The sequence below is a fragment of the Sceloporus occidentalis genome, unplaced genomic scaffold, assembly GCF_023333645.1.
Source record: "Sceloporus occidentalis isolate IW3139 unplaced genomic scaffold, rSceOcc1.0.p SCAF_7, whole genome shotgun sequence".
NCBI lineage: Eukaryota > Metazoa > Chordata > Lepidosauria > Squamata > Phrynosomatidae > Sceloporus > Sceloporus occidentalis.
In genome coordinates this window covers 51177337-51202964 of record NW_028316987.1, presented here as the reverse complement: position 1 = coordinate 51202964, position 25628 = coordinate 51177337, and the positions used below count along the sequence as shown (strand labels likewise).

General features: G+C 41.1%; 1 protein-coding gene across 3 annotated transcripts in view; it reads right to left on the bottom strand.

Annotated features, from left to right (window-relative positions):
- THRB (thyroid hormone receptor beta) overlaps positions 1-25628 on the bottom strand; it is a 215223-nt gene that overhangs the window by 158635 nt on the left and 30960 nt on the right. For all 3 annotated transcript variants that reach the window (XM_089532930.1, XM_089532931.1, XM_089532932.1), the window contains exon 2: positions 4330-4443. The gene's annotated coding sequence lies outside the window, so the exon portion shown is untranslated. The remainder of the gene's footprint in view (positions 1-4329; positions 4444-25628) is intronic.

Sequence of the window (25628 nt, the reverse complement as noted above, 5' to 3'; positions counted from 1 at the left end):
CTGGCATTTCTTTCTTTTCAAAGGCAGGTGGTTTTAGTGACCCTTGCGCTTCTTTTCTGGTTAAAAGGGCTGTCGAAGGATGGAGAAGAGCTCATGCGATTTCTAAAGATGTACGGCGCCCTATATGTTTTCAATTGTTATGCAAATTGTATATGCATTTACCTGTTGTTTGTTCATCTCGTTTTGAAATCAATCTTTTTCGTGCAGCATTTACAGTGGCTTTCTTTGGTGCATTCAGATTGGGAGAATTGGTGGCTGGGTCCAAGAGCGATGTGTCAGGGCGGGCATTGGGTGCCTCTGACATCACTTTTTTAAAGCACGGTGTTTCTTTTACGGTTCGCCGGTCCAAGTGCGACCAATTGGGAGCTGGTCAGACTGTGGTGTTACATCGCCTACGTGGCTCACCTGTCTGTGCTGTTAAGGCCCTTCGATCTTTTTGGAAGATTCGGCCTATGGGTTTGGATTTGCTTTTTGTTCATTTGGATGGATCACCGCTTACCAGATACCAATTTGTGTCGGTGCTAAGAATGACTTTAAAAAAATTGGGGCTCCCAGCTGAGGAATTCGGAGGTCATTCTTTTCGCATAGGCGCTGCTACGGCGGCTTCCAGGGCAGGCTTGCCCGCGCAGGACATCCAAAAAATCGGAAGGTGGAGATCTAAGGCCTACGCTGGTTATGTTCGTCCGCACTTGGACCATTGCACTAATCATTAGCATCGCTCTTGGCAGGGTTGGCGGTAGGCCTTCGGTGTAGGCCTTTTGTGGCGGCAGCATAGGCCAGGATCGGCACGGTGTAGGTACCAGGGCCATGGTGCTCTGGTCTGGGAGTCACTAGGTACCCGGGGGCGAATTGGGCAGGCGTATGGCCATTGCGGGGGCCATAACGCGGGTGCGCCTCCCGGTGACTAGGGGCTTAGTGAATATGTGAACGCATGGCATGGTTTGCGGTCAATTTGTGTTCCTTAGCCCCTAGGTCATCCCAAGCGCCTGGTGGGTGCCAGGTTGGTTAATCAGACAACATCGGGTTGTTTGATTTAGCAGATCCTGACCTCATGCTTTGTGCCAACCCATACCAATGGCTTGCTAATAAAGTTGTGGCCTTTCTTCCAAGTTGGTGTTGTGTGGTTTTTTGCAGCAGCATCTAAGGCAAATCACGGCCGCCTCGCTGCGGGGCAGGCCGTTTTGCCGAAGAATCGGCAAGAAACTACAAGCTCCAGAATGCTCTGGGGCATTGCCCGGCTCCCTATTGGTGCGCGGGGCGGAAGGGGCGGCCCTTCCGCCCCGCGACGCTCTGGGAGCCGGACTTTGTGGTGCGGGACTTCCGGTCCTCCAGGGCAGCTCATTGGTTGGGCTGCCCTGGAGGAGGAGCCCCGCACTGCACGTTGGAGGGGGCGGGGCCTAGGCCTATATTAGGCCGCGTTGTCGGCCCTGTCCCCTCAGTCGGCGCTTGGCTTCGCACGGAGCGGAGCCAAGTAGGAAGGGAGGAAGACTGGAGTTGCTTCCCCCGCCCACCCACCACTGTCTTCTGGGTTTTTTGTCACAACTTTGGGCGGCAGCATAGGCCAGGATCGGCACGGTGTAGGTACCAGGGCCATGGTGCTCTGGTCTGGGAGTCACTAGGTACCCGGGGGCGAATTGGGCAGGCGTATGGCCATTGCGGGGGCCATAACGCGGGTGCGCCTCCCGGTGACTAGGGGCTTAGTGAATATGTGAACGCATGGCATGGTTTGCGGTCAATTTGTGTTCCTTAGCCCCTAGGTCATCCCAAGCGCCTGGTGGGTGCCAGGTTGGTTAATCAGACAACATCGGGTTGTTTGATTTAGCAGATCCTGACCTCATGCTTTGTGCCAACCCATACCAATGGCTTGCTAATAAAGTTGTGGCCTTTCTTCCAAGTTGGTGTTGTGTGGTTTTTTGCAGCAGCATCTAAGGCAACAAGTCCCTTTGCTTTGAAAGGGGACACATTTCTGCCACTGGGACCCTCTTGCACCATTTGGTTGTTGCTATCAAGACAACTCTGACTTATGGTGATTTTCTCATAGGGTTTTCCTAGCAAGATGTATTCAAAGAACGTTTACCATTGCCTTCCTCTTATACTGAGTGTGCACCCAGCATGAGTCACTAGGTTTCCACAGCTCAGCAAACATTCAAACCTGGCTCCCAGAAACCCAGTCCAAAATTCAAACCACTAAACTACATTAGCACCACAATGGACCATAGAGGGGTCATTCGGGTATCTTTTTTTTTTTTTAGCAGAATGATGTGAAATACCTCACTCATGCATTCCGGGTTTGTTATTCAATTATGAGCATATCTGGGAGCTTGTTTGCTCACACATGCCAGCACTCGAATAAGCATGGAGTCCACGATGCAAATTTATTCAAAACATATTCAAGACATTCAGAGCTTAAGCCCAAATTATCTCAGGTCTATTTGCATCGGTTATTCACACTGCCGATGATGTGAAACTTTGTTTAAAAACTCAGGAGAAAAACCCAGTCTTGATTATCCAGGGCTCAGTGGGGATTTTTGGTAGCCCCCCAAAAATTTAATTCGGTGCATTTGGGATACGTGTGAAGAAGAGATTCAACCGAGATTCATCCTGGATTATTTTAATTGTTTGAAAAGGGCCAGAGACCGATCTCTCTCTCTCTCTCTCTCTCTCTCTCTCTCTCTCTCTCTCTCTCTCTCTCAGCATAACCTACTTCAAAGGGCTGCAGAAGGCATACTGGGACCTCTGACTGCCTTGAAAGAGAAACAGGCCTAAAAGAAAACAAGTAGTGTAATAAACAATAATAAAGTCACAAGGGAGTTCCTACATGATGCTGCTCTGTGTAAATGTTTGTCATAAGAAGGATATTTCTCTCTCTCTCTCTCTCTCTCTATCTATAATATATATCAGATTTTTCATTTTGTGTAAGTAGTCATATGTAAGTTGTAGCTTTGGCTGTAGAAATATTTTGCAATAGCATTTTACTGTACATGCGCAGCAAATAACCCTTTCTCAGTGATTTTCTGCCACTATGTTCCTCACATTACTCAAAGCCTGCTCCCACAACTACCACCACCATCATTTTTATCCTTTCTAGCAAACAGAGAGAAAGTAAAGCAATAGTATGACAAGGCACAATAGGTTGAAACAGACTTATTCTTACTTAGGACTGACTCCAGGCGATAAATTCCCATTCATTTCAATGGGTCTGCTCTATATCATGATCCAAACTCATGACAACACCGAGAAAGCAAACGTAGTCAGACAGATGTGAGAAAAAAACTAGGGGACAAAGACTGAGATCCTACAGGTGGGAAGAGCTACACATGTGTAGTTCTATATCCTCACACTGCCCAGCAGCTGTCAAGCCCCGGGAGGGACCCTTGTTGCTGCTGCTTACTGGTGGGTAAAGGAGGGAGGCAGTTCAGAACATAAAGAAGTAGCTGCTCTCAGTTGAATACTGGCATGGGAAGAGACATGAGGGTGTTCTTTCAAATGGATTGTACCCACCTTTTCCTTCCCCCAGGAACTCAGAGCAGCAGGATTTTCACCTCCCACTCCTTCCCTTTCCCTCTGGTAAGAAGCAGCAGCAGAACCTCCCAGGGCAAAAGAACAGCCTCCTGCTCCTATTCCTAAGTCACAACTGATGGAATTTCTACCAGCCTTACTAGGCAGCATAACCAATGGTGAAGGATCATGGATGCAGCATTACAACAAAAAATGGATGGTCCCACTGATGTACTATAGCACATTTTTGGCTTCTTTTGTCAAAAGATAGTTTGTTAATTTAATCTCACAAGAGCCATGTCTCATTTTAGAATATTTACTAGTGATATGACATTTCCACAATTTCTCTTCTGGTATTTTTTAATGTGTGTGCTGTATGGGTCTATGTATGTATGTGCCTTCAAGTCGCCTGTTGACCTATGGCAATAGGGTTTTCTTAGGCAAGGAATAGTCAGAGGTGGGTTTGTGAGTTCCTTTCTCTAAAATATAGCCTAAAGCACTTGGGTATTCACTGGCAGTCTCCCATGCAAGTACTAACCAATACTGGTCCTGCTTAGCTTCCAAGATGGGACAGGATCTTGGGTATTTAGGCCACCACTTTATAACTCCTTTAAATATGTTGTTTGTGCTATCTTGAACTGCTTTAGTTATATGACTCGCCAGAAGGGGTGGTGGGTGGAATGCTACTTGGTGATATTTTACACAATATTTTGAAAGCTGTATTTCAGAAGATAGAATCTGTTTTATGTACATGCAACCATATATTCATGAAATTTTTCTTTGGCTTTCTTTGAAAACATTCAGCCAAATTTAAACACTGTAAAAACTGACCTTAGAATGAGTCTGTAAACTGGAGACAAGAATCAGCAGGATGTTGACAGAAAGCATATCTGTTTCAAATATAAGTGCAGATAACAGGGATCACAGGTCTTCTCTTCTTAGCATCTGGTGATTAAAACAAACAGCATAAATCAGCAAATGTACATCTCATAGATATTTAATATGCTAGGAAAGTCATAGGCAAGCATTTAAGTATGAACTCAGGAGACTCTGAAGGCATGATTGTACTTGTTGCTCACCATCTTGTTTGAGATGTAGTAATGACCTGCGAGCCAGTGTGGTGCAGTGGTTTGAGAGCTGAACTATGATACTGGGAGACCAGGGTCCAATTCCCCATATAACCCCACTGCATGACCATGGGCAAGTCTCAGAGTCTTAGCCTCAGAGGAACCAACAGCAAAACCCTCTCTGAGCAACTTCTGCCAAGAAAAGCCTGTTATAGGTTCACCTTAGGGTTGCTGTAAATCAGAAATGACCTGAAGGTATACAACAACAAAGTGATGATCTACAAATGATCTTTGTAGCAGTAGTAGTAATTATTGTTGTAATAAGAACTCTATGAGTAAATATCTGTGATCATAAAGGATCAAAACTGAAATGAATTTACAGAAATTCATAATCAAAACAAGGTTTGTCATTTGAGCATTTTGAACTCTGATGCTTCTATATACTTCCTTTTTAAAAAGGACTATTTTTAATTGATTTTCAGAAGGGTGGCTTTTTCAGTCTTTTGAAGGAAATAAAATCCTATTGTATTAGAAAGACTAACATATTTTCCCTCACAGTTCAGTCTTAGGCATATCTGTTTGAAGCTAAATCCTATTGCCTTATGTCAGATCAGACTATTTGCTCATGCAGATTAGTATTCTCTACTCTGATAGAGGCAGTAGCCCTCCAGGCTTTCAGTCTGGGAACTATCACATAAATTGCTATCTTCAAATCCAGGAAACATATTCAGAGGTAGCCATGTTAGCCATGCAGCAAAATACAACAAAATACAAAATACACAAAAGTATGATACCTTTATTGGCCAACTAAAATGAATAAAATACATGGTGTAAGCTTTTAAAGCTCCACTGGCTAAATCATCAGACAAAAGATGTTTTAAAAATCATACAGGGGAAGAAAACCAACAATGTTAGATCTAATACATTTTGTATAAGATGTTGTTTCTGTTGTAGTTCAGTTAGTTTGGAGGGATCTCAATACAGGCAGAGGTCACTATCCTTCTTGTCCATGAGTGGATCAAGACAAAGGGCAGTAAAATGTAAACTTCATTAGCAGGAGCAAAGTAACTTCTCTTGAAATGCAGGTTTCCTCTGTACTTTGTGAAGCCACAGGCCCCTTTCCTAGGCAGAGAACACAGAATTTCTCAGGAAGTCTCTGTACCGATTTTGGATTTTGTTTTAAATTGCTACCAGACCCTTTTAAATGAAGACACCACAAGCGTAAGAATATATTTAACTACATGCATGCCAGAGCATATTCCCTTCTGCTGAGCTATGAAACTCAATCCATGGTACTATCAAAGTTTAGAAAAGGAAGGAAGACTGCCATTTTTGGATGTCCTAGTCATCCACAAACTGAACCAACGTTTGGGTCACACAGTATACAGAAAACCCACATATACAGACTGATACCTGCACAAGAACTCCATCCATCACCCAGGGCAAAAAAAAAAAAAAAAAAAAAGCACAATCAAAACACTGGTAGACCGAGCAAAACGCATATGCGAACCCCACTTCTTGGAAGATGAACTGAAGCACCTGGACTGGGCTCTACCGACTAATGGTTATTCCAGCTCAGACATCAGAAAGGCTGCCAGGCGCAGAAAAACCCAGAGGAGGGAAGACAAGCAGCCACCCAAAGGGAAGGTATTTTTACCATACATCAAAGGAGTCACAGACAGAATAGGCAAAGTGGTGAGGAAGCACAACCTGCCAATGGTTTACAAACCGACAAAGAAAATCCAGCAAATGCTTCGCTCAGCCAAGGGCCAGAGAGACCCTCTCCCAGCTGCAGGAGTTTACCGCATACCATGCAGCTGCAGACAAGTCTACATAGGGACCACCAAACGCAGTGTGCAAACAAGAATCAAGGAAGACAAGAGACACTGCAGACTGGGCCAGCCAGAAAACTCAGGAGTAGCAGAACATGTTACAAACCATCCTGGACATAAAATACTGTTTGAAAATACTGAAATTCTGGACCATGCCAACCACTACCATGTCAGGATGCACAGGGAAGCCACTGAAATCCACAAACACCTGGACAAATTTCGACAGGAAAGAGGAATCCCTTAAAGTAAACAAGGTTTGGCTACCAGTCCTGAAAGATAGCAAGATAAAGACTCAGCAAATGCAAATGAGAAATCTCCCAGGGTCAGGAGTTTCCCAGCAGACAACAAGCACTAATCAAACAGACATTAATCCTCTTGTGCAGACCCTCACACCTGGAAGACTGCCATTAGCAACAACAATATACATGCAAATCACTCCTGCCTTTCCAGGTCACACATTATATATAGCCAAGTCCTTTCCAGGCAAACATTCTCTGAAGATGCCAGCCACAGATGCTGGCGAAACGTCAGGAAGAAACTATGCTATAACATGGCTACATAGCCCAAAAAAAACCACAAAAAACTATGGATGCCGGCCATGAAAACCTTCGACTTCACAAAATTTAGAAAGGTTATGCTTTTCTGGACTAAACCTCCCAGAATCTCTGAACAAGCTTGAGTTGAAAAGTAACTATTCCAAGATCTAAATACGTATAAGAAAGCAGCCCTGATCACAATTGTGCATGCCATGTGAAACTGATAATTTGACTTTCAACAAAATGCACAACTTGTTACCAAATTCGAATCAATGAAAAGTATACACTTAGATAGGAAATCTATCCCAGAGATGTCAGTTCTGGCATGAGAACTGAGGTTGCCTACTTTAGTTAGTGAAAACAGATCTCTACTTAAGGATTCAGATTTCTACAATAGTTTAAGTGTCAGTGAGGACACTGCTCTCAATAGCTTTTATTACCATATGCGGCATACAGTCTGTCACAATTTCATTTATATGAAGAAATCCTGTTTTTATTTCTGTTTTTGCAGCACCAGAAAAAATCATGCATTTCCGAACACTACTGCATCCAGCAGCAGGAAATGATAGCTGGAAACTCTGGCCAAGATCCTATTTGTCTGTATCACTATGTCAGTGGAGGAAGGGCCTGTGGCAAGGAGGCAATGTGGAAGCAAAGGCAAAGTGTTTCTGGGCACTGCAAGGATAGTTGACGTGATAGCCTCGTCTGTCAAGAGACGAAGGTACCAAAATGCAAGGTGTGGTCCTGGAGCCACATTCAGGAGTCCTAGAGTATTTTATGGCCCTTCACATCTCCAGAGTTTCCCATACTGAACTTTTTCTGGTCAAAAAGGAGGGTGAACTATTATTCTTGTAAGCCTCCAGGTGGAACAATGTACCTTTTAAGCAGGTTGCAATGCACAACAACAACAACATTTTATGTGAACCAGAAATGACCACTTTGGTATTTTTCCCCTGTAGTCCATGTAGCTCCCAGAGGATCCTGAGGCATAACAGTGGACCCTAGGCCTGGCACAGTTACCCATCCCTGCCCTAAGGGTTTCCATGCTGCTCAGGAGATGGCAGTACAGCTGTATCTCCTGAGGGAGATCTTTCCACCACCATCCTTCCCACCACATTCCGCTCTGCTCAAGAAAAAGAAAGCAGCACTGGCATACTGGGCACTTGGTTTGGGGTAAGTCACCAGCAGTATCCTTACCACAACACAGTGATTAGGGTAAACAGACTGAAACCTGGAAATTATCTAGAATAGCAACAGATTTTCTACCAACAAAGAGATTATTTGCAAGTACTAAAAACAAATGTGCTTCCCCTGACTCAAAAATCTACCTCCCTAGTTCCCGAATGACTGGTAGCTTCAACATTAGTGGAGTTTTAGCCAGAACTAGCTTAATGGAGTCACCTAAAATGCCGGAACTTTAATGGAGTCCCCAACGGATTCAGCACCTTGGATAGTTCCTTTAAAGTAAGGGCTAACACCTGATGGACAATAAATCTCAAGCACTAATTTCATTATGAATGTCAAATTCATAATGGGAAGGTTGGATAGCACTATATGATTCTTTTTGGATAAAACCCAGTATTTCCATTTACTGGAGGTCACTTTTACACTGTGGGGAAGGGAGGGCAGAGCAAGCAAAAACTTTTTTTTCTACACATAACCAGCATTTTTGAAACACCACCTGGTCATACTGTGAATCATTCACAGTGATTTCTACTGTGAATCAATGCAATGAAAATGTGAAAATTAACTTTATCCAAAGACAGAAAGAAAAATCTGCTATAGCTTCCAGTTTCATTTCTTCTATAGAGAAGATCCTATACCAGTAATTGCTATTAAAAAAGGCATCCTTTCTGTGATCAAGTGTCAGAAGTGTAGCATGATAGAATTAAGGAATAATTCATGCAGTCCAATGCTTGCATTCTCTGGTAGAGAGATGGGGAAGCGGTTGCTTGATAATTCAGGCAAGCTCTGGGGAATATAAAGGCCCACCAGCTCAGATTTTGTACAGAATAAGGAGCAGACATTTTTACTGAACCCCAGACATATGTGCCAATGCTGGTGGGTGTACAAAAGAAATAACAGTTTAATCTAAAGTCTGTCACTTCTGGGTTGTCATCAGCATCACTTGGGGGCTTCAATGAAGCAGCACAGCAAGGCTAAGTGATTCATTGATATGATGGAGCATAAAAATTATTTTGCTTAATTATGGCCAAGGATGACTTACAAGCATCTCATAAGGAAAAGCCAACTTCAGGACATATCTGTTTGTGTCCTCAAGTACCACCAAACTGTTTTGCATCTGTTAAGTGATAAAAGAAGACGGTTTTTTAAATAGAAATTCTTAAACTATTATGCTTAAACTTATTCTTAAACTGTTATACTATACAGTATTAAAAAAAATGTGATTTTCACATAGCACAATTCAAAGCAAACCTACGCTGGATTATCTACTGGTGCATCAAAAAAAGAAAGGAAGATTAAGAAATGGCAGAGATCTACATGTAATTTGCATATACTAATTTATATCTATAGTTACAAATTTAGAAATAATTATTACAGTCAGTTCTATAAATCCCACCATACTGGGATAAACTCTGAATAAATAACCTGTGTGGTGGTTGTATATGAATAACTGCTGATGGAAATTCTCTGTGCAGGTTCTAGGTCCCATTCTCACTCTTAAGTATGAGTGAACAGCTCTGGCCCTCCAGATGTTTCAGGACTGCAACTCCCACAAAATTTCACTGTCAGCTATATACCAAAAACATCTGGAGGGCCACAGACATACACTCTCATGAGTCACAAACTGTTGCTCTTTCCTCTTTACTAGTTAAGTTACTTAAGTTAAGCACCTCAAGGTCAATGGCTTACTTCATGCCTGCAGTTAAATGATTACATTCAGCAACTGAAAGGCATACAGTTTGAAAGCAAAGTCAAACACATCTCCTTGCCACAAGGCATTGGTCTGCATTTCATCCTGCTGTAAGCAACAGCCCTCTTCAAGCAATACAACCCCAAAGCTAGATTCAAAAATTTATCTACAGAAATGAATTTTAAAAATGAGATCTTTCTGTGTAGGAACCCAAGATGAAAGTGATCGTTTGTTTTCATGCCATCCTACATGTACACAGACAAACGCGTGCGCACACACACACAGGTCAGTGAAAACTAGTATGCTGTAATGGTTAGAGCCATCTTTCTCAACCTTATTACTGTCAAGGGACCCTCGAAATATTTTTTTCAGAACCTCTGGATAAAAAATATTATATTATTATACCCAGCTAAAAATAACTTTCCTTGTTTTCAATCGTGATCACTTGTGGAATCCCTAGTGACTTCTTCTGGAATGGTAGGGAACCCTGGTTGAGCAACTTGGGCTAATGGAACTTAGGAAGCCTGGGTTCAAGTCCCCATGCAGCCATGAAATTCATAGGGTGCCCTTGAGCCATTCTCTCTCTCACTTTCTCTCTGCCTAACCTACTCCATAGTGTTGATGTAAACCTAAGTAGGAAGGAAGAGTCACATGCCACCTGCGCTGCATCTCTTTTTTAATGTTTATTTCGGAATGATAGAAAGGTAAATACAAGAACACCAAAGGAAAAACAGACCAAACAAAACCATGCTGCATCTTGCATCACTTTTTGTTTAAAGAGAATAAATTTCAAGGAGTAAAGAGAGGGTTGAGAAGTGAATGTTGACTGCAGCATATCCACGTTTTTTGAGGGCACTCAGTCTAGCAAGCACCAGAAGAGTCCAGAGGCAGTAAGATAACACTGTTCCAAAAGATGATTTAGAAGGAGGCTAGTACTGTCTGAATTAATACTTATATAAGCAATAAAAGAGAACCGTGATTCTAATAACCACATGTAAGCAGCTTTGAGCTCACTGCAGGAATGGTGGGATATAAATGTAAGCAATAAATATACAGTAGACAATGATAAGAAATAATACATGTATAACTATAATAATACATACATAGCTACTCAATACCCCAGCAAAAGGACGGCAAGAAAATAAGATAAACACCTAGACTTCTAGGTTAGGGGAATTCAAATTGAAATTCAGGCTTGAGTGTCATTCCAAAAGCAATTGGATATATTTTTATTAATCATTACAGTCACACAGAAAATTGAAAATCTGAAGTTTCTGTCTTCATGCTCCTTGCAACTGCCCAGGAGGGCAGTGTTCATAATCTTCTAAAATAACCCATAATTTGCAAATAACTTTTAATTTTTATTTTAGAATTGATACTTGCCACCCAGTCAGTAAAATTCATGTTTTTTCAAGTACAGAGTTTAATATCTCAAAGTTCTTTTTGTCACTGTTATTGTTTTTAGATAACTGTTTTCTTGTATACCATTTGGTATTCAGGGCCAAACAAACTATGTTTTGAAGTTCACTGTTTAGATTCTCAGTGTATTTTTCTTCTTCAAAATATATCAGTGGAGTCCCCCAGTTTGTACTATGACAACTGTACAATGGTGGAAATGAACACTATGTCCTTACACAGATTTTATAGCTTAAATCCTTCCTTTATTAATCACAGAAGGACAACATAAGAAACAAGTTGGGAAATAGTTTTTGGGTTTTTTTGGATTATGACTCTAGGAATGTCCCAGGAAGCATGGCTGTTTGATGCGGTAAGCCAAAAAATAAATCTCTCCAAGTTCTCAGCACACAAATAAAAATGTTCTTCACCTGAGTGCCCACATATGTGCTATTATGCATTCTCAAAGATTGTGTTCTGCATGTTGCACAGCATATTGGTTCACTCTGCCTGTATTAAACTCCTTTAATTAAATGCCAGGATAATATTTGCTCTTTTAGGTAAAGATATAATAGACAAACAAAACAGTCCTGCACTGTATTATGTAGGTCACAATACAAATCAGCAGCTGCAGTGTGTCCAAAAGGGCAGACAGGGCACCACAGAATACCTTGGTATGCTGGCCAGAGTTTAAAGTAAATAGTGCCCACTATAGCCCCAAGGCTCTTGGAAGCAGTCAGTTACAATTACAGGTATAGATAATTTAAAAAGTAACCTCTCTACTTTATTATTATTTAAAAGCAAATAAAACAATTGTTGTTCACAGAGCCTGGAGATCTTTTTTCATTACATTGGCCCCATACAGACAGGCCAAAATAAAGCTGCTTCGGGTCACTTTGGAGGTATGCTGTTTAAATGATGCACGCTTCCTAGGAGTCTGGAAGTTGTGCCAAAGCTGTGCACCAGCCCTTAGGACTAGATTGTGGCTTTGAGCGCGTATGCTCAAGGCCGCGTATGGCGCACCCGCATATGGCGCGGGCTCACTGTACAAGGGATGAAGAAAATACTAAAATGAACCCCAAATTTTGAAAAGTGAAGTGAAAGCTGTACTCAATTGGAAAAAATAAATCACCAGACACAGATGACATACCAAAAGAATTGTTATAGCCCACAGAGTCAAGTTCAGTTCTAACTAAAATCTGCTAACAAATATGGAAAACAAAGCAGTAGCCCAGAGACTGGGAAAGATCAATATACATTCCTGTACACAAAAAAGGAGACACAAAAGTTTTCAGCAATTACAAGAGCATTGCACTAGTTTCCCAGACAAGCAATGTCATGCTCCAAATTCTGCATCAAAGACTATCCATGTAGCAAGAAATCCCTGAGGTGCAAGCTGGTTTCAGGAAAGGAAGAGGTACTAGCTATCACACTGCAAATACAGTATATGACTGATAATGGAGCACACCAGGGAATTCCAAAAGAAAATCTGGATGTGCTTCACTGATTACAGCAAAGCCTTTGACTGTTTAGATCATGAAAAACTATGGAATGCTCTCAAAGAAATGGGAGTCCCACTATGTCTGACTGTTCTAATGCACAACCAGTACTGAGCACAAGGGGTTGCCATCAGAACTGTATATGGTGAAACAGATGGGTCCCAATAGGCAAAGAGGTCAGGCAAGGCGGCATATTATCACCCTATTTATTCAACCAGTATGCAGAAAATATTGTATGGAGTGCAGGCTTTGACTCAGCGGAAAGAGGAGTGAAGATCTGAGGAAGGAGCATATACAACTTAAGATATGCAGATGATGCAATACTACTAGCAGAAACAAAGACCTGCAGCACTTACTGAGGAAGGTCAAGAAAGAAAGTGCCAAGATAGGCTTAACTCTTACTTTCTCAGCCTCAGAGGAGGGCAATCGCACACCCAGTTTGAACCTACTTTATCAAGAAAATCCTGTGATAAGGTCGCCATAAGTGACAAATGATTTGAAGGCACATAACAAATACAGTTGCACCAGAAATGGAGAAAATTATCCTTCGTGATGCTACAACTGTAATGTAACTTGTAAAAAAGATGCATTGGTTATAAGTATCCCTCCATCAGCATAATCAGCAGCTGGGGCATTATGAATGCTAGAGCATTCTGAGAGTTGCAGTGCTAAAAAGAAAGTTTCCTCACCTCTGCTTATAACTACCATATATACTCGACTATAAGTCGGCCTCATGCACAAGTCGAGGGCACCTTTTGGAGGCAAAATTGTGGATTTTGATATGAGTCGTGGATAAGTCAAAGGCAAAACTTAGGGGCAAGTAACAAAGGGTGTAAAGGATGAAGTTTACTGTCTTCATACATAAATGTCTTATTCAGATCCTTCTAATCCTGATTTTCCCCACTAGTGCCATTTTCTCACCCAAATATTCAAAAAGACCAGAAGAAGTATCATGGTGGAAAGAGTAGGTGGGGTTGGTGCTTCTTTTGATTGCTCTCGTGATGGACTAAGTTCTTACCTTTTGCCACTCTACTCAGATGGGAAAGAGTTAAAATACAGTACTTACATTGACCCGTGGATAAGTCGACCCAGCTTTTGGGGTCAATTTTTTGACTAAAATTTCTAGACTTATACAGTAGATCAGAGTTTGGAAATAGGTATTCCCAGGCTCTGCTTCTGGCTCATTCCTACCTGTGAATATGAACAAACAGTATCCACTCATTCCTTATAAAGGCAGTGATTCAACAAGGGCAATTACTAAGAAAAAATACAAGAATAATTGGAATGTATGTCCTTAGTTCTATTTCTGTTTTTCTTTGATGAGTTTTCCATCATTCTATTTCAACCTGTCAATGTCAGTCCAAAACATTTTGCTTCATGAGACAGAGCAGCAAATGGCATACCTCACCTCTCTAAATCAAGATGCATAGTACCCAAGCCAGGAAAATTGTTTTGGCACAGGAATCTGAAAATGCCACCATCACCTCTCCTCATGCAGAGCAGTATAACATAGCAGCAGAATAAAAAAATTAGTTCTCAGCAAGAGCTAGACAGTCTTGATTCTCAAGATAGAGAGTGTCAGTCCAAAGATCCATCTGTGAAGTTGGAGGCTGGATCCGGTGGGAGTGATGATTAACACAGTCAATAAAAATCATCTAGTCTTCTTGAAATGTGACAGTTCTTTTGTGGCCAATGCAAAACCTTGTTGTAGCAGATAGTTTCTCTTTCAACCACACACCCCAAATTCTAGATCACCAGTTCTCAATGGAGAGATCACCTGACTTCCAACATTTGGTTACTTCTAATCTGGCAGCAGTAATAAGAAAAATGATCAGTTTCCTATGTTTCAAGTTAGAATTACCTTTAACAAACACCAAAAGCAAAAGCTAACTTGGACAGAAATTTACGGTTTGACAAGTGATACATGAAATTTGATAGATAACTGCATCCCATTTTTCTCACTTTAGGACATTCAATCCACATATGCATATAAGAGCCTCTAGATTTACAACTCCTCCAGCAATCTGGAGAGAGTGTTTTAACCATTTTAGACAGCATTACAGGTGTGAGATACCATCTATGGATGGTTTTCAAAGTATTCTCCGTCACAGATGCTAAACAGGATTTGTATGGGTGTGAAGAGCAAATATGAGCCTGTGCAATGTCTGAAATTGTGGTTTTCAATTCTCCTTGCCAAAATGAGTGCATATATTGGCCTTTCTCATGTGTGTGTTCCAGGAGATGTTTGTAGATAACTGCTGCCATCCCTTCAGAATGAGATGCGGAGTTCAAACAAAACTTTTCAAAAAAAGGAGAGCGGATGTAGAGATTCTTCTGTTGAGGCTCGGTGTGATGCAAAGAAAGCAATTTGGTGTACCTGAAGCCAGGTAATGTTAGTTTGTTGTAGGGAAGTTTTTATGGTGGTGGTGGGCTTTGGTAACCCACCAGAGAAAAAGTCTAAGGTGTGGTAGAGTCCACACCATCTCAATAACCTTATTAGTGGGAATTGATCATCTAAGTGAGAAAGGGGATGCAAAAAAGGGGCTTAATGGGAGAGGGATCTGGAACTAGTGCCAGATGGGTAGGGAGCTAGATAAAAATGGATTTGATAACCTACTAAGTTTCTGTTTTGAAGTTTGGTGTAGAGGCAAGTAAATTCAGTGGACTTCATATTATAAATGAGGAATCATTTTAAAATGACATAAATAAATTACCATGGTAGGGCCAGTCCCACAACTTCACATTTTCCACATTGTCCGTTACTGGAGTAGGGGAACAGCCACTTATTTAATTATTTCTTTCCTCCAAGTTTCTTCTCAACTCTACTGAGGAAGTTCAGGCTAAGTGGCTGTGAATAGCTTTAGGTTATTATCCATGACTGAATGGAGAGTGGAACTTAAGGTAAATTTATCCCATCTTATCTGCTACTCTCATCACTACAACATTGGTTAGGAAGCATTTGCCTCTGTCAACCATTTGGTTTTGAGATTCTTAACTAAATCAAATTTGAGTTCAACTTGCTACTTGTAGAGTCTAAGATAAATTCCTATTTCAGATATGATGCAGTTTTGTATGGTTAAGCCAAATGTTTCATTCCACTTCTATCCCCCTTCCTTAAAAGTACTGTGTGCTTCAATTGTTCCCCAGCATCCTTAGTTGATTCTCAATTGCCTCTGTCTTGCTATATGGATGAGTCTGGAAATTCATCAGCTGAAAGGAATAGAAACTCCTCCTTTCACCAACTCCAAAGGAAACATAAATTCTGAGGTGCCACATTTGGAATGTTCTTGTTAAGCTACTTTGAGTTCCCTCTGATATAAGCTATCTGTAAACACGGGGCTGGCAATAGTATCAGAAGCAGCATATTGCCATTATATCTTTGTTCTTGGAGTCAAATAACTGGACAACAATTGTAGATAATGTGTGTGGTGATAGCAGGGATCTTCATTATGAGAATATATAACAATAAAGCTGTAATTACAAATGTTAGTCATCCATACAAAATTAGTAAGTGGGAACTGTCATAACAAATCAATGAGGATGTCTTGCCTAACAAGTAAGCAAGGTACAAGTGGGCTGGCTACATTTCAATTTGAAAATGAAGCAGTATAAACTAAAATTCACAAATAAATTATTTAATATGAAGAACATTTTTATTTTTGGACCTTGTTTCAGTCCTAATGAAGCCATTAACAGCGCCACAATGATGGATGGTTCTTGCCCTAGTTTTAGCATGTCATTATATGTATTTGTCTTGAAAGAAACTTTCCATGGTCTGCATTCTTCTTTTTCCTGTACTTTCTTGGCGATGGAAAAGTCTTGAGGCAGAGCACAAGATGCTAACTGCAGTTTCACTGAAACATCCAAGTTGTGATGCAAGGTTTCATGTATGAATTATAGAAATGTGAGGAATTGTACAAAATGTCCAGGAGTGGCAGAAATAATGCAATGCAACATCTACAGCACAGATGGAAATAACTGTCTATGCTGGTTATAACTCATGGGGTCTGCAGTCCAACAGAGAACTTAGAAAATTACTCTTTAGAAAAAAATTATATCATAATATGCTGAATCCAATCATAACTAAGCAATGGTAAGATGATGTTCTGGATCCCAGGGCATCTTACCATTGCTCAGGTTCTGGATGGTTTCATTATTCCTCTTTAGAGTAACCTTTCAAATTTTCTTTCCAAATTCTTCAAGTTCCAACAACATCTGGAGGGCTACATGTTCCCCACTACAAATTAGAATTTAGTGCTCACAAAAGTCCAAATACAAGCTGTTCCCTGCAAGTTAATTTTTGAATAAGGACTAAGAAGAAGATAGATTACAGTGAGGTTTCAGACAATTGTGACTTCAGATAAGCATGTTCCCAATTTAAAGTGGGTTTGAATTCTATCTACTGCAAAAATTTGCATCCAATACTAGAAACCAGAGAGATCATAAAAGAAAGCTCCAGCGAGAATTTGACTCAGCTTCACATGACAGACTTCTTCCAAACCCCCTAGCCAGCATAATATGGAAAAATAAATGTTTTTACGTATTAAAAAAAACAGTAGTCATATGGTAATTGATCAGCTCAAACTAGAAAAAACAAAATGGATTCTTTCAAAGGGGTCTGTATTTGTGTGAACTTCTCAAAAATGCAGATTTCCATGTTTGGAGGTGTTATGAGTGAATACCAAATGCAAGTTAAATATTCAGCACATTTATGTATCAGCAAAATCCAACAAGGACAAATGAAAAGGCATCAGAAAGGGGGAAAGCCCAAAGTACCAGAGGAAAGGAAGGATTACAGGCTAGTTAATAGCATTTTCAAAAAGGATTTAGGATTTATACTGAATAACAAGCTGAACATTACTGAGTGGTGTGATGCTGGAGCACTGAAAATAAGAAAATTAGGCTGCTTCACAAACATAATATCCCTACATGTATACTTCATTCTTTTGTAGCAATTTTTGAGAGGATTAATTAGCTTGTGCTTCCTAAACTGGAGTGTGTGTGTGTGTGTATCTGCCTTCAACTTGCCTGTTATCTTATGGCGGCTCCATAAGTTCCATAGGGTTTTCTTGGGCAAGGAATACTCAGAGGTGGATTTGCCAGTTCCTACAACACCTGGTATTCATTGATGATCTCCAATCCAAGTAGTAACCAGAGCTGAGCCGGATTAGTCTCCAAGATCAGACAAGATCTGGTGCCTTTAGGGTATTTAGGGAGATCTAGATTGGAAAGTATGGATTTTTTTTTAAAAAGTGTATATGAAATGATGTGTGAGAAAGACAACATAAAAGGGTAACCTTGCTGGATAATTCTTGACCACACAACACATACTGAGACGTGATCTGTCAGAGCTCTTTCACACAGCAGGCTTCTAGCACCATCTGATTATTCCTTTTCCAAAATAAATTGAAACTGAAATTGCAATGCACTTTCTCCACAATTCTGCCATTAAGGTATGCATTGTTCTATCTTCACACAAGTGGGAAATAACATATCTGTACGCTTGGGGAAGGGACAGACATTGCTTTCCACAGACCCCTTTTTTCCTTAATAAGTTTGTGGGCTTTTTAGAGCAATTCTGCTATTTTTGTTTTGTAAAAGAAAACATTGTCCATACAGCATCGTACCATCTTCTATTTCCTTCTATTCTACCCTGCTTTGGTCACTCCTGTGAAGTGGAGTTATCTCTGCCTAGGTCCTAGGGATAAAATTTATAAAGTTTATAGAGGAAAAGCATTACCCTTACAGCTATTGTACTGATTCTTTCTCTAGTTGCAAACAAAAGTGCAAAAAATAGTCCGCAAAAACATTACATCACATTGCAGCCCTGACACCCCATCAAAGATCCTATGTCTTCTGCAAACCTCCAACTCATGCAGCTTTAAAAGGGAAAAACCCCAGTTTTTCTTAAGAGAAACCAGCTTAATTTTCGCTTCTAAAGAAGTGGAGGAGAATGCCCTGTAGAGGCTGCATGAAAAACCAAGCAAGATAAGCAAAGGAATGCCAGCATAAATGCCTCATTTGAAATTGGCCCCAATTCAGCCCACTAACAGCTTTGCATGAGTTCTGAATCCTTTGCCATGGATTCACTTATTGTCATGCAGCTGGGATGACCTTCTTGCTTTGTGCTTCCTGGCAGAGTTATTATCTGTGTTTGCCTGACATCATGTATAGATCTATTGTTTGGTGACAAGGGACGTGTAAGTATATGCAATAGCTGCTGGACATTGTAGACAAACAAAGCTTTTTCTGCTCCCCTTACTGCTGGGAACTGCCTGTGTGGACTCGCTCACTCTCCTGCTTGACCTCACACCACATCTCAGAATGTTTGGTCTACTCTGCCTCACCCATACTAGCAAGAGTTAGCAACCCAACTTGGGCTGCAAACTAAACTTATTTTGATGACTTACTGTGGAATAATGAGACCAGACATAAAAGTTGGGTTAAGTAAGTAAGGGCCACTTATTTGACCTATTTACAATGTAATATACCTGGAAGAAGCCATAGTAGGAGCAACTTGATTCAGGTTTAATTGCAAATCAGATGTCATCCCTTGACTACCACCGCAGCCTTCCCTTGAGCAAACATCTGACTTCAGGGGGCATTAACTGGGTTGCTCCCTGACCAGCCACCTGCTGGAAGGCAAATCTAGATGCTCCCACCCAAGACACGGGACTGTACAAGTGACAGCAAATCCCAGATATGCCTCAAGGGCATAGTCCCTCCCTCCCCCCAGGCCTCAAGACCCTAGAGAGGCAGTTTCAGAGCTTTGTTGTTGTTGTTAGCTGCCCTCTAGTCGGTTCCGACTCATAGTGACTCTGCAGATGAGACATCTCCCAGAATCCCTATCCTCCACTCTCTTGCCCATATCCTGCAAGCCCTTGCACATAACCTCCCTGACTGAGTCTATCCAACTGGTTTGGGGTCTTCGTCTCTTTCTTCTACCCTTTACCTTTTCTAGCATTGTTTTTTCTAGTGACCCTTCTAGCGCCTTCTCATTATGTGGCCAACGTATGATAGTCTCAACTTGATCATCTTAGCTTTCAAGGAGAGCCCTGGTCTGATCTGTTCAAGAACCCATTTGCTTGTCTTCTTGGCTGTCTATTGTATCCTAAGTACTCTTCTCCAGCACCACATTTCAAATGAGTTGGTATTCTTTCTGTCTGCTTCCTTCACTATCCAGATCTCATATCCATACATGGTAATTGGGAATACAATGGTCTGAACGATTCTGACTTTAGTGCTCAATTGTATGACTTTGCTCTTCAGTATCTTTTCCAGTTCTTTCATAACTGCCCTTCCCATTCATTGGCCCAGTCCAGATGGATGGGGAAGGGTGCCCTTATCACGTGATAAGGGCATCAAAATGGCGGCGCCCTGTACAGATGGGAGCCAACACTGTTACGTGCCGGATGCACAGAGTTCGCACGTCGCGGCACCATTATGACATTGCAAGTGCACCATTGGCACACTGCAACATCATAAAGGTGTCGCAAGAAGAACCCGCTTTTCGCGGGTTCTTTTTCATCTGCAGGGAAGTCCCATGGTCTGAAGGCTGTGGCTTCCCCATGGCCCAAAACTAGGTACTGGGAGACATTCTTTTTGGAGAGTCTGTCCTACACCCTAGTCTTATTATTTCTTGACTGTAGTCTCCATCCTGGTCAATGTTTGATCCTAGATCTGGGAATTCTTTAACTATTTCAATTTCCTCATTGTCTACATTGAATTTGTGTATTTCTTCTGTGGTCATTATTTTTGTTTTCTTTATGTTCAGCATCAGACTTGCCTTTGCACTTTCATCTTTGGCCTTCCTTATTAACTGTTCCAATTCCTGAATGCCATCTGTTAATATTATGGTGCTGTCCACATATCTTAGGTTGTTAATGTTGCTTCCTCCTATCCTCACTCCTACTTTTCACTCCTTCACTCCAAAGCTTTACTCTACACCAAAGGGGGACAAGGTGTACACCAGAACTCTTACATTCTCCCCTTCTACCTGTCATGGACAAGGGACAGGCATCGCATGGAGGAGATCAGAGCTGTTTGCACCCAGCACAAAGCGACATGACATCACTTATATATAAGGCCTGGCCACCCCTCTGTCTCTTGCAAGCTTTACGGCATAAAAGATGGAAGGCATCGAACACCATGGAAGTTTGACTAAGTATTTCATTTTATTTGCCTGCTTGTATTAATTTGTTTTGAGCAGGTGGGTATGAAGGGTGGTGGTGTGTTTTTCTTGATGGGCCCCTAGAGATCCCAGGAACCCCCCTGCTAGCTTCGGCAACACCTACCTACCACATTCTTGGCCCCCCTCACTCTCAAGCCAGCCGCATGGGCTGAAGGCTCATTGACATTAATGGACAAATACAAAATATCTATATTAAGGATACTGATCTGAGAAAACAACTGGATGCAATGGGAGTTTTCCTTGCACAGGACCTGACCATCATGGCTACATCTTTACATCTGAATGTCTGCTCTATAGTGCCTGTCAGCAGTTGTTCATGATGAGAATTTAAGGCTAACACACAGCACTCAATTGGACACAAGCCAATTATTGTGTATGATTTTTGCATCAATGGTTTCTTGCAAGCACCAGAAGATTGACAAATATAGGCTATTTGCCAGTGGTGGAAAATGAACTTCACTGGAATTATTTTGGCCTAGCATTGAGGTAGAAAAGCCAATAGACCTACAATGCAGCAGAGCTGGAAGAAAAGCCAGAGATGTTTTGAACAGAGAAAAATTTAGTGAAACTAGCATAATCCACAGTGACATTTTCCTATTTCTATTATGTAAGCAGCAAAGCTAAGATAGTTTTTCCTCCACTGCACTGTCTAGTTCTCACAGTATGAATCTGGCATCCTCTCTTACATGCCTTCATTTGTCATGAGACAGCAACAGTGGTAAATGCACGCAAGACTTGTGCATTAGACTCTTCCAAAATGAACTGACACCTATACTCCAAAAAAGATGTGCTCTGAAAAGATGGGACTCTAGTATGTATGGAGAAACTCAGGGACAGATAAAAGACCACACATGGCACCTGTATGTGCCATTCGTCAGAAAAATTGGAATTGAGAACTGAACTGCAGTCATTCTGACCTTCTCTGTCTATCATTAAGAGCAGGTAAAGTGCACTCCTCCACATATTATTAGATTGATATTCCCAGCATGCCTCAATGCTGCCTAGGATTTCTGCACGCTGTAGCCAAACTACTCAATGATAGCAATCTGCCCATCTCTAGTCTATAAAGAAAACCAAATATCTAAGTTTGCAAGACCTGAGAAGGGTAATTAATAACAGGATCTCTTGGAGAAGGAGAAGAGGCAATGAACAGTTAATACAGAAGATGAGATACAGTCGGCCCTTCACATTCGTGGCTTTGACAGACACGATTTTGATTATTTGCAAGGTCCAGGTTGCCTGCACATATGCTTCTCCTCCTTCTCCTTTGTGGGCTTTTCCCCTGGGAGGGGGAAGCCCAGGAAAGAGAGTCCGAGAAGTGTCCATGCACCAACTCTGCCCTTTCCTGGTAGGAATAGCTGCCTTCCCCAGGCAGCTATCCCAACGGGAAAAGTGGAAGGAGGGTCAATCCCCCCATGCCTTTCCTAATGGAGAAGACACTAGGAAAGGGGCAGGGAGCCAGTTAAAGAGACGGGAGGACGGGGGAAGGAGAGGAACATGCGTGCCTGGTTCTCTTACCCCACCCACCCATCCCTTTAACTGGCTTCTTCACGGGGTGATTATTCACAATTTTTCAATATTGTGGGGGTCTTGCACCCCTAACCCCCACAAATGTGGAGGGTTGACTGTATATGCACTTTTTCTATAAGCATCTCTGGGAAATCTGAATCAAGGGTTTATGAGATCTGTATCTAACTTTTTATTCCATACAGATTTATTATCTCCATTCTAATCACTCATATGGGAACACAAACACCTTATAATACTACCCTTGTAGCTAAATCCAATCTTTAAGGGCACACTCTCAATCTCTGTAATATTAGCCACTCCCTTTTAATTCAGTAATAACATGTTGCAAAAAATGGGATCTGTTCAATCACTCTTTCTCTCATCATAAAAAATGCCTGCTTATTCAGCTCATAAACTCCTTCACTCTTTTCGCGCATGCTTTTCAATAGGCCAAACTACATATGATGGACAGCTCCAGAATTCTTCCTCTCAGTGCTTGGTAAAAACAAATAAACAAAGTAGCCACAAGAAGCTTGAAACTGGGAGCAAAGGATAAGGAAGGGACACATTCAGGGCATTCCTGTTCCTGTTGTTTGTACTGTACACTTGAATAACACAGGCAAATGTGCATACTGCTTTTCTTTCTCGGGAAAGGAAAGGTCAAGAGAGAAAGCAGCACAGAACTGCCATCAGTTTTGCCTGGTTAAATGCTATGATTAGTAACAACAGCATCTCTGGTTAATAACACTCTGATCAGGGTTTTTCCCCCAAATTAGCCTAGTCTATTAATAATCTGAGTTCAAGGTTTGCTATATTAGCACTTGCATCCAGATGACTGGATATATACTCTTCCTACTTGGTTCTATTATGACCTCTAGACTGTGATGAGATGGCATTGGCAATGGAGGCGATTGACCTAGTTCATTTCCTCAGTAGAATAAGTCCTTCTTTTCCCTTGTTTTGAAAAGACATGACAGTCATGCTGAACTGCCTTTTACTTGTTCATATGAGGCACAGACTTCCAGATGCTGGATTTCAATGCCCAGCATCCCTAGCAAATGTTGTCAATGGTGATGAATGCTGGGAGTTGCAATTCAACAGCTCCTGGAGGGTCACATGAGTCCCAGCCCTGACCTACATGTTCAAGCTGACTAAAGTAAAGCTTTGGAGCATAAGCATCCATATCTCACTTGTTTTTAATGCTGAAGCTGGAGCATGAAGCAATTATGTCCCTCCAAGCCCCAATCCTGCCAAAAGGTGGTGAAAACTGCTTATCCTGTCCTTCCCCCCTCAAATCTTTCACAGAAATCCTGGGGCTAGTCTATGTGAAAATGTACTATGCAAATCGGTGCACAATTTTGCACATTTTTATTGGTGGTTAATTATCTTCACTTTCCTGAGCAAACTCACATCTATAGTTTTTCGTGGGTTTTTTCGGGCTATGTGGCCATGTTCTAGAAGAGTTTATTCCTGATGTTTTGCCAGCATCTGTGGCTGGCATCTTCAGACAATGCTGGCATGGAAGAGAGTTGGGTGTATATATACTGTGTGACCTTGGGTAGGGAGGAGTGATTTCCATGTTAATCTGTGTATTGTTCTGTTGTTGATGGCAAGGCCTCAGGGTGGGAAGCCTACAACATGAAAAAAAATCCTAGCAAATCTGTGGAAACTTTATGGGGTTTTCTTCCCGTACCAATTCCCAAAGGGATCTGGAACCCAAATTTTGATCCCATTCAAGAGATTGGCAAATTCCCATCCTATCCCTCAGGACTAGTCCACACTACAGTTCTAAATCTGGATATTATTCAAAGTACATACCTTGTTCTATATGCCCTACATGCTTCCATCGACCTAAATCTAACACTTTCTTTGGACATTCAAGCATGATTCTCAAGCAGATTCTGAGACAGTGTGAAATACTATGCGTTTCAAAACATGTTCAAATAAACTTTTTTTTAAAAAAAATAATAATGCTTTTATAGTGCCCTGACTATGTTTATTATCAATATCAGAAGAGGGCAAATTAAGATCAGCTGTAATCCCACGTCAAAATGAAAGAAAAATGTTTCTAAACTCTGAAGATTTCTAAGCATCTAGGGCTGCATCCATATTGCCAAATTAATGCATTTTGACACCACTTTAATCGCCCTGGCTAAGTATTATAGAATCCTAGGAACTATAGTTTCTTGTGGCACCAGAGCTCTCTGACAGAGATGGTTAAATATCACAAAAACTAGTTCCCAGAATTCCATACCACTGAGCCGCGGTAGTTAAAGTGGTGTCAAATCAGATTATTTCTGCAGCACGGATGCAGCCTAGGTGCTCTGTGTACAGATTAGAGAACATACATGCATGGAATGAAACACTGAACTGGAGTGCTTGAAGTAAATACCATCTAAATAATGATATAGGACTTGTTCTTGTCAAACTTCATTTTTTTAAAGAATCAAAGGCAACTTTAAAATAAAATTACCAAATACAATTTTGTATGAAAGGAAATAAATTTGAGTTAACTGTAGAATTTATGTTTAAATTATCATTGTCTCTATGCAAATAATGAATCACAGATTTTCCAATTGTGAGAAAACAACAACTTTCAATTAAGATAAAAGTGATTCTAAAGGAAAACAGCACAGTAGTTTAAATTTCATCACTCGTTTATTATTTTCAAGAAAGAGCAGCATTCTTAACTCTTTTCTACAAATCATTTGGAAGTTCTTATGGTTCAGTAGAGCACCAATTTACATAGACTAGATGCATCTAGACTATTAACAGATTTTGAGGATAGCTCTGTAAATGTAAATAGACATAAGTATCTTGGAGGACTGGGGAACCAGAAGGATTCAGAAGCGACGGGGGGAAGAGTATTAAAAAGGTAGGATGAATTGCTAGTCAGGCTACTCATATCATATACGGTCAGCCCTTTTTATCCAAGGATTTTTTATCCATGGATGCAAGCATCCACAGCTTGAAAATATTCCAAAAAAGTACAAATTCCAAATAGCAAACCTTGATTTTCTATTTTATATAAGGGACACTATTTTGTTGGGACATTATATTTAATGGGACTTGAGCATCCATGGACCAAACCCCAGCAGATAACAAGAGCCCACTATACTTTCTGATTTTAGCTTCAAACTCCTCTGCATTGTTCATAAACAAGTATGAAGCACCATTCAAATAAATGATAATATGTAATGATTTTACATCCATCTATAAAGAAGAG